This window comes from Arvicanthis niloticus, chromosome 30 (genome assembly GCF_011762505.2).
Source record: "Arvicanthis niloticus isolate mArvNil1 chromosome 30, mArvNil1.pat.X, whole genome shotgun sequence".
In the NCBI taxonomy this organism is placed as follows: domain Eukaryota; kingdom Metazoa; phylum Chordata; class Mammalia; order Rodentia; family Muridae; genus Arvicanthis; species Arvicanthis niloticus.
This window is the reverse complement of record NC_133438.1, coordinates 24,821,492-24,833,892: the sequence shown is the minus strand read 5'-3', so window position 1 is coordinate 24,833,892 and position 12,401 is coordinate 24,821,492. Positions and strand designations below refer to the sequence as shown.

General features: G+C 35.1%; 1 pseudogene; it reads right to left on the bottom strand.

The window, feature by feature from the left end:
- Positions 1-4,805: 4,805 nt before the first annotated feature.
- Positions 4,806-9,394, bottom strand: LOC143441059 (uncharacterized; annotated as a pseudogene).
- Positions 9,395-12,401: the final 3,007 nt, after the last annotated feature.

Genomic DNA, 12,401 nt, shown 5'->3' with positions numbered 1-12,401 from the left:
TTGTTATTATTGAAGTCCAGATTATTCTGTACTGATTTCATAGGATGCATGAGAATATTTCAGTCTTCTTGTATCTGATAAGGCTTCATTTGTGACAGATTTTTTTTTGTTTGTTTTTTTCGAGACTAGGTTTCTCTGTGTAGCCCTGGCTGTCCTGGAACTCACTCTGTAGACCAGGTTGGCCTGGAACTCAGAAATCCACCTGTCTCTGCCTCTGAAGTGCTGAGATTAAAGGAGTGTACCACAACTGCCTGGTGTTTTGTGACAGATTACATGGTCAATTTTGGAGAAGATACCATGAGGTGCTGAGGAGAAGATATATACAATTGTATGTCTCCCTTTTTATTTCTGATTTTGGTAATTAGGATATTGTCTCTGTGTCCTTCCATTAGTTTGGCTAAAAGTTTATCTATCTTGTTAATTTTCTCTATCTATCAATCATATATACATATACATCATATACATCATATACATATACATACATATGTATATATACACTTATATGTATATATATGTATATATACACACACATATATATTCATATATATATGTGTATTATTATAGGGTGAAATGTTTTATATGGAAGAGTCAGAAGAAAGACTTAAGGAGGTGAAGAGGATGGCAACCTCATAGGAAGAACAACACTGTCAACTAACCTGGACACTTCAGGGCTTCCAGAGTCTAAGCCAAAAAACCAAGGAGCATACAGGGGATGTTTCATGGCCCTGGGCATGTGTGCAGCAGAGGACTACCTTGTCTGGACAAAATGGGAGAGGATGCACTTAACCCTGTAGAAACTTGATACCCCAGGGGAAAGTGAAGGTGGTGGAGGTGACATCCTGGTGGGTAGGTGGGTGGGAGATAAATCTGTCAGAGGCAGCAGGGAAGAAGATGGGGAGAAGACCTCAGGGAAGAGGGACCAGGAAGGGGGCAACTTTGGAATGTAAAAAAAAAATTAAAATTTAATTAAAAATTGAAAAAGAAACATAATTGAAAAATATACATTGCCAGGCGGTGGTGGTGCATGCCTTTAATCCCAGCACTTGGGAAGCAGAGGCAGGTGGATTTCTGAGTTTGAGGCCAGCCTGGTCTACAGAGTGAGTTCCATGACAGCCAGGACTACATAGAGAAAACCTGTCTTGAAAAACATATATATATATATATATATATATATATATATATATATATATATATATATATTGTTTGAAAAAGAGAAGATAGATGGTTTCCTGGCAGAGAAAATGGCGTTAATTCACTACTCTTTGACATGGTTTCTATGTGCAATGTTAGTGTCTGTGATCTGTAACATGACACACAGCTACAGCCAATGGCCTGAGTCTCAATCATCTGACCTGACTTAACACTGAAAGTGCATTGGACATATCTCCAAAGTTGGAAATTCAATATTCCTTGGATTATGCTAAAGTTCCAAAATTATATACATATTAATCTAGTTTGTCTTCATTCACCTGAAATAAACAAATACATGCTGTCAAATTAGAAAATTATTACCCTGTCACCATCAGGTCTTTTTTTTGTAATGGTGATTGCAGGGTTAGTGACTGGAAGCAATCTTATTAAAACCATCATCTCAACAAAGTAACTTATTTAAAAAGTGCTTCATTTGCCTTCCTGTCCAATTTAAGGTGAAAAAAACAACCATGGCATTAATCAAACATTGGGTTAAATGTAAGCTGAATACTTCACGGAATCTATCCTGGAACCTATGGTGGGTACCACCATAAATTTCATTGTGTGGACACAAACTATTGTATATCAAGTACATTGACATAAAACAGACCTTTTAACTTCCAGAAGTTATAGCCACATTCCATTCCATGATGTTGGTACTTGATTATGTAATAAGGAGTAAAATTTATCACCCTCTGGTTAATGAGTGTGAGCCCATTTATGTTGCCAAAGAAGGTCTTAAATATTACAACATAGCTGAAGTACAAGAAAAAGGCTTTGAAAACAACTGTATGAAGATGATAGAGGTCCTTAAAGTGGAAATGATGAAATCACTTAAAGAAATTAAGGAAAGTACAAACAATTGGGGGAAATCAATAAATACCTCAAAGACAGCCAGGAAAACACAAGCAAAAAAGTGGAGGAAACCAACAAATCTTATAAATAAAGCCAAGAAAAACAAACCAAGAATAGAAAAAAACAAAACTGTTTAATACCTAAAAGTGGAAATAGAAACAATAACAAAAGGAATGATGGAAACAAAACTTTAGGACTGCAAAAAGAAAGTATAGAGGTGCCGGGCAGTGGTGGTGCACACCTTTAATCCCAGCACTTGGGAGGCAGAGGCAGGCAGATTTCTGAGTTTGAGGCCAGCCTGGTCTACAGAGTGAGTTCCAGGACAGCCAGTGCTACACAGAGAAACCCTGTCTCGAAAAACAAACAAACAAACAAACAAACAAACAAACAAAAAAGAAACTATAGTGGCAAAATTCACAAACAGAATACGGAGATGGAAGAGAAATCTCAAGCATTGAAAATACAATAGAAGGGATGGAAAATATTATATCTAACCCTTCCTGACATAAAATATCTAGAAAATCTAGGACATTGTGAAAGGATAAAGCATAAGGATACTCGGGCTAGAGGAAGAATATTAGATTAAATTCTCAGAAAATATTGATGACAAAATCTTAGAAGAAAAATTTCCTAACATAAGGAGGGAAGTGCCTATCAAAGTAAAAGAATCATCAAAACACCAAACAGAATGGACCCTAAAATGAAGTCTCCTCTATAATAATCAAAACATCCAGTACAAAGAAAGAATACAAAAAACTACAAAGATCAAAAGCCAAGAAACATACCAGTGAGGATCTATTAAACTGCAGATGATCTCTCAATGGAGTCTCTAAACATCAGAAGAGCTTGGATGTATATGATACAGAAACTACAGATGCCCAGATTATTATATGTAGAAAAAAGCTGGCTGGGCAGTGGTGGCACATGCCTTTAATCCTAGCACTTGGGAGGCAGAGGCAGGCGGATTTCTGAGTTCGAGGCCAGCCTGGTCTACAGAGTGAGTTCCAGGACAAACAGGGCTATACAGAGAAACCCTGTCTTGAAAAACTAAAAAACAAAAAACAAAACAAAAAAAGCTTAATCACTATTAATGGAAAAAATCAGATAGTCCATGCTAAAATCAAATTTAATCAATATCTATCTATACATACAAACTTACACAAAGGAAGTTAACAATCCACATGAAAACACAGGTAGTAAATAACCTCATATTATCTGCAAAAGAAAAGAAAGCACACAAATACCCCAACACCAGCAACCACCACCATCAGCAGCAGCAACAACAAAATACAAGGAGTTAACAATCACTGTTCATTGACTCTCTCAGTATCAATGACCTCAGTTCACCAATAAAAAGACAAAGGCTACCAGAATAGATGCTAATAAAATCTATCCTTCAATTGCAGACAAGAAATACAGCTCAACATCAAGAATAGCATTAATTTAAGGTAAAGAAATGTAAAAAGATATTCCAAGCAGATGGACCAAAGGAGCAAGCTGGTGTAGTCATTTTGAAATGAAGCAAAATAGATATTTAAAAAAATTAATCAAAAGGATTGGAGAAAAACACTATAAATTTCTTAAAGGAAAAAAAAAATCACCAAAATGACATTTCAACTTTTAACATCTATGCCTTAAACACATGGTCAGCAACCTTCATAAAGCAAAGTTTTTTAAAGCTAATATCACATAACATTCATTCACTTATATTCCAAGATTTCAATACCCCATTCTCACCAGTGGACAAATTCTCCAGACACCTCCCCCCACCAAAAGAGAAATATTCCAGCTAGCTGACAACATGAGTCCAGCTGATACTTAGAGAACATTCTACTGAAATATAGGAGAATATGCCTTCTACTCAGCACCTCACAAAACTTACTTGTAAACTGAAAACATATTCAGACACACTGCCAACCTCAATTCATACAAGAAAATTGAAATAACACCATGAATCCTATCAGACCACCATTGATTACACCTGGATATCAACAAAACAAGAAAGAACAAAAAGCTTAAAAACTCATGGAAGCTGAACAACTCACTGTGAATGAAAATTAGCTTAAGACAAACATAGAGGAAGATATCATAGACTTTCTAGAATATGATACAAATGAATATGAAACATGTACAATTTCACAGAATACAAAAAACATGAAACTGGTTCTAAGATGAAGGTTCATAGCACAAAATCCCTGCATGAAAAATTTGGAGACCTCTCATACTGACAATTCAACAGCATGCTTTAAATTCTCGAACAGAAACAAGTGAGCAATGAAAAAAAGGATTAGAGAACAGTAAATTATCAAGTTGGGGCTGAAATCAACAAAATAGAAAGAGAAGAATGCAAAGAATTAATGAAACATGGAGTTGCTCCTTTGAGCCTTTTATTAGATAAGATAGTCAAACCCTTATTAAAAGATAGAGAATATCCAAATTAATAAAATCTAAAATAAAAATGGGGACAAAATAATAGACAATGAAGAAATCTAAAGAATGGTAATGACATAGTTTTAAAAAGCCTCAACTCCATTGAACTGGAATTTCTAAAAATAATGGAAAATTTTCTCAATAGGTTCCATTTACAAAAGTTAAATCAAGCCGGGCGGTGGTGGCGCACGCCTTTAATCCCAGCACTTGGGAGGCAGAGGCAGGAGGATTTCTGAGTTCGAGGCCAGCCTGGTCTACAGAGTGAGTTCCAGGACAGCCAAGTCCATACAGAGAAAGCCTGTCTCGAAAAACCAAAAAAAAAAAAAAAAAAAGTTAAATCAAACTAAGGGAAACAACTCAAACTGCCTAAACGTCTAGAAAAAGAGAAATTATTACAAGTCTGCCAACAAGCACAGCCCAGGGCCATCAATTTTAGGGTAGAATCCTCCCAGACTTTCAAAGAGGAGTTCATGAGAATACTCCTCAAAGTATTCAACAATATAGAAAAAGAAGAAATTTTAGCCAATTTGTTTTTTGAACCCATGGTTACTCAAATATCCAGTCAATATAAAGACTCAGTAACAAATGAGAATTGTAGACCAATTTTTCCTTAAAACCAAATATGTAAAAATATTTAATAAAACAGAAAAAATAAAATAGAAACCACATCAAAAGATCATTCACCATGATCAATGAGGTAGGCTGTGTTCAAGAGGTGCAGGGATGGTTTAACATAATGTGATTAAAGTGTAAGAAAAAAAGTTGTAATCTCTTAGATGATGAAAACTTCTCTGACAATACTTAACCCCACTGTATGATAGAGTTCTTGGAGTGATTAAGGATACAAGGAACATATCTAAACATGATAATGTCACTTTACTGCAAACCTATAGCTGACATTAAATTATGGAGAGAAATTCTAATTAATTCCACTAATTCACAAAGAAGAGAAGGTGATCCATTCTCTCCATATCTATTCAAAATACTATCTAAAATTTTAATGTTAACTAGTGCTATATTGAAGTTACAATTTAATGTTAACTAGTTTTTTACTGCTATTTACAGTTTAATGTTAACTAGTCCTATATTCCAAGTTCTATATTGCAATTTACCATTTAATGTTAAATAAGTTAACATTCAATTGTAAATTTAAGGAGGAAGTAAAATTATCTTTATCTGCAGACGATATGATAGTAAGCACAACTGAACTAAAACTTCTCAAAGGCAATTCCTAGAGGTGATAAACACTTTCAGCAAAGTTGTTGGATACACGATTAACCAAAAAAGAAAAAGAAAAAACAGTGGTCTTTGTATGTACAAATGAGTTTACCAGTGTAAACAAAATAGAGAGACATCGTAAAGTTTGATGATAACAAACTTTACGATAGTTGACATCATAAAGTCAACTGATGGTTGACGCTTGTCAAATTTTTGTTCTACATAATGAATAACCTTGAGTAACTCAGTGTGTGTTGGATAAGATCATACAAATTATTTGTAGTCACAGATTACTTTTGATATTATTGAAGGTGCTTAAAGACTACTGTGATATAGAAAGTCTTTAATAGACTGATTACTTACTAAAGAGTTTAGTCTTCTATAAAGATATCAGAAAGTACAAGACTTTAACACACTGACCACGTTTATGGGGTTTCTCGAATTATGACTTTATCTCATGGTTTCTAGGACGACTGCCACATGCAAAGGCTTTACCACATTGCTTATTCATAGCGTTTTTCTCCAGGATGTGTTCTTTTATGTTCATCGATAACTGTGTTGTGAAAAGGTTTTATCTCATTGATTACATTTGTAAGATATGTCTTCAATATGTGTTCTGCTATGTATTCAAATATGTCTATAATATCTAAATGTTGGGAAGAAGCAAAAGAAACTTGCCCTAAGGACTGCCTTTTTGTTACCAACCTTGACTTAATCATGAAATGAAACTAAGTTCAAGTCTTAGGTCATAGGGGACCTGTGCACTAACAATATCTGACCAGCTTTCATCATTCATGTTTTGTTACCTAAAACATAGCAACTGTTCCTAACCATGATTTCTGTTATTCATGTTTTATTCCTCAAAATTTAATGCATATTTCTAATCACAAAAAAACAAATGGCTGTAATAATGTAGACCATACAACCTACATTCTGTATCCTTTGACATAGAGTAAAACAAAAGCTCGGCTGTCCTTGAACTTGCTTTGTAGATTAACCTTGAACTCAGATCTGCATGGCTCTGTCTTCTGAATGTTGAATAATACCTATGTAACACTTTGCCCATACCTAAGCTTTTTATTACCTAAACCTTGTTCTGTACCAGGATGACTTGAATCAGAGATCTACTTGATGTTCATCTCCTGGGATTTAAGGTATGTACCACCATGCCTGGACCTAAGTATATCCTATATGCTTTTAGAGTTTAAATTGAAAACACAGTATTGTAATCACAATCCATCAATTGTCAAATTGACACATACATGTATCTCCTTATGTTGACATAAAAACAATAACTAGTTAATAATAATGCCTAACATTATACAGTTCTCATCCATACAACTTCACATCCATATGTTTAGGTGGATGGTATCTTACCATATCAACATTTCTTTGATACCATTGTGTATCTTTGATCACAAGATATACCTTAATTCAACTTCCTGGTGAGATTTTCTCTTTGAACTTAACATTTTATATTTTTCTTTTCTAAGATTACTAAGCATGATCAAAACAATCACCATGAGAGTAAATAGAGGCTAAAGACTGTACTTGATGTCCTGAGACTTCCTTTGTCAATGCAATTAACCAAATAAACCTCTTTACCTTCAGGTGAGAGCAAAACACAGCAACATTCTTCAACAAAGCATTATAAAAACTATATACAAAGTTCAAACCACCCTTAGTACATATGTGTTCTACTAGGATGGCCCATGAAGTTCCACTTAATGCATGTACAAACCCAAAGTCTAAAAATCCACATTGCTTCCAACAAAAGCATGGTCAGGCCTTCCAATAAGAATACTTAAACCTGGGGTACCAACTTCTGTCTTAGAATTTCCATTGCTAAAAGAGACACTGGGACCAAGGCAACTTTTTAGTAAATACCAAATAATTTTGGTATTTACTAAAGGTAAATAGTTAATTGAGTCTGTCTTACACTTTCAAGTGTTTAGTTCATTACCAACATAGCAGGAAGAATGTCAGCATGCAGGCAGCCATGATGCTGGAGAAGGAGCTGAGGGTTTTGCATTTTCATGAGAAGGCAGTCAGGAAGACACTGTCTTCCAGCCAGGTGGTAGGAGAGTCTGTTTTGTACTGGCCAGAGCTCCAAAGACCAATAACCTAGGAGTTCACCTCCTTCAAAGCAGTTATATCTACTCCCACAAGGCCAAACATATTAATATTGTCAGTGATAGGAACAGGCTTCTCCACATTTGTTACATGTGTAAGGTTTCTCTAAAAAGTGTGTTACTTGAAGTATTTGGAGAGTACATTGTCATGCAAAGACTTTACCTCATTCATGGCATTCATGCAGTTTCTCTACAGATGTATTCTTTTATGTATCAGGCAATGCCTGTGACATGCAAGGGCTTAACACATTGATGACACTGAGTCACTCTCTTGAATGGGTTCTATTATATAGTCACAGATAAAAGTGAATTGTCAGTTTTTCCACAGTGATAACATTAATGAGGCTTCTCTCCAGTGTGATTTCTTTGTGTATGTGTAAAGAACTCTGACATGCAAAGGCTTTACCACATTGTTAATATTCAAGCAGGTTTCTCTCTGGTATGTGATCTCTCCTGTCACTGCAGATGACTGTGATTTGCAAATGCTTTACAACACTGATTACATTCATGAGGCTTCTCTCCTGTTCCTGTTCTTTTATAATAATAAAGATGCTAAAGTTGTGAAACGTCTTTACCACATTGATCACATTCATGAAGTTTCTTCCAAGAAGGGATCTTTTATGTTTTTGAAACTAGTGGGACATGCAAAGGCTTTAGCACAATGATTACATTCATAGTTTTGTTCTTTCATGTTTTGGGGGAAAATTCTTATGGAAAGGCTTTTACCACAATGATTACATTCATAGGTTTCTTTCCAATATGGGTTCTTTTATGGTTTTGGAGACAAAAACTTTGTGAAAAGGCTTTTACTATATTAATTACATTCATAAAGTTTCTCTCCAGTATGTGATCATTTATGTCTTTAGAACATTTTCACTTATAAGTGGTTTTTTCCACATTGATTACATAACTAAGGTTTCTCTCTTGTATGGGTTCTTTTATGATATTGGAGATGACTTTGTTGTGTAAAGCCTTTACCACATTGATTACATTCATAAGGTTTCTCTCCAGTATGTGTTCTTTTATGTTTTCGGAGACCACTGTGACATGAAAAGGCTTTACCACATTCATTACATTCATAAGGCCTCTCTCCAGTATGTGTTCTTTTATGTCTTTGGAGATGACTGTGATATGAAAAGGCTTTACCACATTGGTTACATCCATAAGGTCTCTCTCTGGTATGTATTCTTTTATGAGATCGGAGATGACTGTGACTTGAAAAGGCTTTACCACATTGATTACATTCATGAGGTTTCTCTCCAGTATGTGTTCTTTTATGTCTTTGGAGATTACTGTGATATGAAAAGGCTTTACCACATTGAGTACATTCATAAGGTTTCTCTCCGGTATGTGTTCTTTTATGACATTGAAGATGACTGTGACATGAAAAGGCTTTACCACATTGGTTACATTCATAAGGTTTCTTTCCAGTATAACTTCTTTCATGCCTGCAACAATAATGGGCACATGTGAAAGCTTTACCACATTCATTAGCTTGATCAATCATTTTACCAATATGAAAAAAATTTACAGTTGGTCTAATAATAAAGAACACTCAGATCTTAAGGTTTTATCACGTTGATGTTCACAGTTGTACTTGCTCCCTGTGGGTTGCTTTACCTCTTTGAAAATACCTGTGATGGTAAGAGCATTTATTACATGGCTCACATTTATAGCCTCCTTTTTCTATATGAGATTTCTATATGATTTTTTTAACATGTCATAAGAAATATGGGATAACTAAGAGCATTAAAACACTGATTGCATTCTTAGTTTTTCCTGTAGTGTGCATCACACAACAGCAGCACTGTGAACCAGGATTAACAAAAGAATTTACAAACTTTTACTACCTATAGAGATTTCCTGCAGTGTGACTTTGGGGATGTTCCCAGTAAAGTCAGAAAACCAATTAATTGCAAACATCTATCATATTCAGAAAGTCTACCAAAGGCAGAATACTACATGTCTTCTCATTGTTCTGAAGTAGATAGAGGTCCGTTGTTCCTTTTAGTATCTCTATGCTCACATGGTTTCATCCATTCTGACAATTGATATACCCATTTAAAAAGCAAAACAAATGAAAGGTTTCCACATTGAATTCACATGCATTGACTTTTTGTTCATTGTAGACATGATTAATGTTTCTCCAGGACAACATTCTTGACTCTCATAAAATGACCTCACAATAAACTTAAAAATTTCACTACAAGAATATGAGTTTCACCAACTTTATCATGGAGTATTTGCTTATTAGAAGGTTATGGATACATGTTTATCACTATTCAATGTGCAATATCTAAATGTTATGAGACTACACAAATTGGTAGTTCCACAACATAGTTCTAATGGAGATACATATCAAATAAAGGAATCTCTTAAAGCATTGTTTCCTTCTCTTTTTTCTTACAGAAATGCCTTGCAAACACAAATCAGATAACTGACATTGAGGTACAGAGTTTTGGGAGAATATTATAATCATAGCTACAATAAAAGAACTGATATTTTACACACTTGCTTTCCTTTAGAGCTTCCAGATCATATTAAAATTTTCTCAGAGGCATATTAGTATCAGCTTACACATTAAAATTACCTTTCATGACTTCTACAAGTTTGACATTGTTCTTCAGTATGATGGACTTCCAAACTATAGCCTAAAACAGGGTACCAGAAAATAAATGATATAGTATTGGAGTTAGGCAAAATTCAAGTTACACTGAATTTTTACAGCAATGAACCTGATTTACTCAACTCAGTATTACTTGCTCTCTATTGAAATAAGAGATGATCATCAGTGATGCAGAAATTTTTTTCCCTTATTTTGAGAAGCAAAAGAAAATTCAGTCTTACCTATAGCAGTGAGATTCCAGTAGGTCTCAAGCATCACATCTTTGTAGAGATTCTTCTGGGAAGGATCCAGCAAATTCCACTCTTCTGCAGTGAAGTTTACATGTACATCATCAAAACTCACTGCTTCCTAAAATATCACATACATGTGTACAACACAAAGCCTGATACTGATATCACTACAATGTAAAGTTATGCTTCCTAGACAATATAATCTTATAATTTACATGATTCCTCCACTTATTTGCTGACACACAAATTATAATATAATCACCATGTCAGTTTAGAAGAAACTTGAAATACTGACATTTGAACCCTTGACACAGGGTTCAGCTGTGTCACTCCTGAACCCTTTGAATAAGATATAGCCTTGCAACACAAATGGCAATTGTGAGAGATATGCAGAGAGAAACAGATCAACTGTACTGAGCAAACATCTAAAAAGCTGTATTAACAATTACTAGCTACAAAAGTGATGGGCAAGCTGCATATATTTGCTCATGTCTTTAATCACAGAGGTACAGGCAGGTGTATGTCATTGAGCTGGATGCCAGCACGGTCTATGCAATGAGTTTCAGGACAGCAAAAGTTACATGTTAAGAACCTCACTCTGGGGGCTGGACAGATGGCTCAGTGGTTAAGAGCACTGACTGCTCTTCCAGAGGTCCTGAGTTCAAATCCCAGCAACCACATGGTGGCTCACAACCATCTGTAATGAGATTGGATGCCCTCTTCTGGTGTGTCCGAAGACAGCTACAGTATACTCATAAATAAAATAAATAAATAAATCTAAAAAGAAAAGAAAAACAACTGTTTAAAAAATGTTTTTTTTTTAAAAAAAAAAAAGAACCTCACTCTGCTACAAAAATAAACCAGGAAACAAAATGATAGAATGAACACACAGTTCTTTACTGAAGTTACTGCAAAGAATTGTACATTCACTGCAGTTCTGTATTCATCTTGCATAAACATAAAGTGAACCAGTTTAAACAACATTAATTAAATTTTGCTAGAAGGGAATGCATGTTTAAACAGTTAAAATGGACAGATATTAGTAATGTATATGTTTTGGTTTTTTGGGGGGGGTTGTTCGGTTTTTTTTGAGACAGGGTTTCTCTGTGTAGCCCTGGTTATACTGGAACTCACTCTGTAGACTAGGCTGGCCACCAACTCAGAAATCCACCTGCCTCTGCCTACCAAGTACTGGGATTAAAGGCATGCACCACCACCACCTGGCAGTAATGTATATGTTGATCAGAAATAAAGAATGTAGGTCAGGAGATATAGCTCAGGAGTTGAAAGATCTTGCTGATCTTCCACATAATGGTGGCCAATTTCTAGCATACACATGTGGACCAACACCTGCCCATTTCTTCAAGATCAGGAGTTCTGAGGCTATCTTCTGACAACAGCAAAAATGAGGCACACATGATATTCATATTCATGCACCCAGCCATAATACACTTATTTATTCAAAAATTTCACAACAAACATAGCAGTTAGGCAAAACATCATACAGCTGCAATTCAATGAATCTGAAGCATCAGATAATATTGATGACATGAGCATAAGCCATCTGAAGAAATAGAATATAATCTATGCATTTGGCTGAATTTCAAAATTGAAGATGTGGATGAAGAGCAGCACAAAAGCATGTGCTTATTGAACAAAAACATGCCAGGGGGCTTATGTGGTTTTTATATCTACAATCAGGACAGAAAGTGCTTCACA